The following is a 2,216-nucleotide window of genomic DNA, read 5'->3' as shown; positions in this document are numbered from 1 at the left end:
AAAAGAACACTTGTGTGTGTGCATTCGTCGGCTCCTTGGTGGTCTTTTGTGTCTCGTGAACTGGGCACAACAGGAGCACAGAGAACAGTCGCATTAAAAAAGAAAACTTGGGAATAGACCCTACTGGAAAACTGGAGAAAGTCAGATTCCAAGTCTCAGTGTGGAAAGAGTGGGCATTAGGACCAGGCTCCATCACTTCTGTCTTTCTCTTCCTGTGTAAAGCTGCAGCCTCTTGGATTGCAAGCAATGGCACCCCAAGCCTGAGCTCTTGGCCTAGTGCCCCTGACATATTAAGGATGTGGGCTCTAGCATTTCAGAGCAATTAGTAAACCTGCAATAAAGCCAGTGGCACAGAGAGGAAAGGGGTCCTGCCTGGGAAGGGCCAGTCCAAGTACCCCAGTGGCTCTCTCCCTTGTCCTATGTCAATATTTAGAGACCCTTTTCAGACTCTGTTCTGGCAGGTGGGAATAAATGGCTGTGACCATAGCCGAAGAATTAGGAGAGGAAAATAGAGATCCCTAGATTATCCAATTTAATATTAGCTTCCCTACTTTGGAGAGTTTCCTGGCTATCAGTGCATGGTCCTAAGGCGAATGCCTCTTATTAAGTGACCTCTTTACTCATTACTTGTGGAGAGCACGAGTTGCTCCCTGTGGATTTATGGTTTCCCTCCCAGCCTGCATACATTTTCATACAGACGAGCCAACTCGGGGAGGAAAAGGTTTATTTATCTTACATTTCCCGGTCCCATTCATCAGGGAGCCCAAAGTAGGAACTCAGGACAAGAAGCTGGGGGAAGGAGCTGGAGCTCAGGCCACCGAGTAACATTGCTTACTGACTTGCTCTTCTGGCCCTGGTTCGCCCGCTTTCTTATACAAAACAGGCTCCCGTACCTTCAGGGCTCCAGCGCCCAGGGAGCTGGGAGAGCGCCTGGGTGTCGTACGTCAGGAGGAAGGCGTGTCATATGCAGATGAAGCCACACGCAGAGGCTGCCGGTCCCGCGCATACGGGGTGGCCGCGTCCCGCGTGTCCGACATGTGGGTGGCGTGGGCCTGATTTTCACGAGCAGACGATGAGAGACCGCGGGTTCCCGAGGGATGATGGTGAGGATCCCGCGCGATCCGGTGACCGTGATTTTGAGGGCTGTTGGAGGCATGGAGTGCGTGCAGGGGGCAGGAGGAACTCATACTTACCTGGCAGGGGAGATACCATGATCACGAAGGTGGTTTTCCCAGGGCGAGGCTTATCCATTGCACTCCGGATGTGCTGACCCCTGCGATTTCCCCAAATGTGGGAAACTCGACTGCATAATTTGTGGTAGTGGGGGACTGCGTTCGCGCTCTCCCCTGATTTTTCGGTTTCTAAGAACAGACTCTGGGCCGTCAACGTCCCCTGCGTTGGGGCGTTCGTCTCCTTCAGCGTTAGTGGAGATTTCTGTCTTGGCAGCTGAATTCAGAGCGTGCTTTGTCCCGCAGCGCAGGCCTGCTGCGGTCAGCAAAGTTCAGCTGTCCGCTGAGTGGGGGAGAAAGTCGGGCCGGGAGGCCTCGGACCTCTGTGCGGTCTATGTGTTGTGTTGAGTTCCAGGACTTCTGGGTTACCGAGGGAGGGGACCCCCTGTCTCGAAATAGCAGAAACAAATGGCCTCAAGAGTAAAAATAAATTGGTGTAGCTGGGCCAACTGCAGGGTCTTAAACACCCGAAAGGAAAGTATAAGCAAAGAGTCAAGGGTCAATGTGAGTGTGTCCAACAGCTAAAGGCTACGTGAGAAGGAACAATGCCGGACAGGAGACGCCTCCCTTTGAGTTGTTGGCCAGGGTGGCCCAGGAGACTCCCACACGGTAACCCCGGCACAGAACTGGGGAAATGAACAGCGGACCCCCATCTTCTCTAAAGGAACATTGATGACCGATTGCTGCTAGATGAGGAACAGCTGACCTTCCTAAAACAAGGATCTCTAGATGGGCTGACTAGATTTGAGCAGATGGACAAGCACTGGGGAAGGGCTGGGGGCACAGACCACACAGTGGACAAGTGACAGGGATGACAGTATATGGGCTCCAGTGTGGGGGGGTGGAGGCCACTGGAGGGTGCCGTCTGGGAAGTGGGTATATGGGATGTTCCGTATGACACACGCACACACACACACACACACACACACACACACACACACATTTTTTTTTTGAAAAAAAAAAGGAGCTTTTAAGCTTCTTACTTCT

The 2,216-nt window shown here is 52.6% G+C and overlaps 1 non-coding gene across 1 annotated transcript; it reads left to right on the top strand.

Annotated features, from left to right (window-relative positions):
• Positions 1-1,185: 1,185 nt before the first annotated feature.
• On the top strand, positions 1,186-1,349 carry LOC115070308. Its single transcript, XR_003849485.1, has one exon. It is a non-coding gene; the product is annotated as a U1 spliceosomal RNA (small nuclear RNA).
• The last annotated feature ends 867 nt before the right edge of the window (positions 1,350-2,216 follow it).

This window comes from Nannospalax galili, unplaced genomic scaffold (assembly GCF_000622305.1).
Source record: "Nannospalax galili isolate Female #2095 unplaced genomic scaffold, S.galili_v1.0 scaffold90, whole genome shotgun sequence".
Taxonomy (NCBI): Eukaryota; Metazoa; Chordata; class Mammalia; order Rodentia; family Spalacidae; genus Nannospalax; species Nannospalax galili.
Note: the sequence above shows the minus strand (reverse complement) of the source record. Positions and strands in the feature narration are given on the sequence as shown.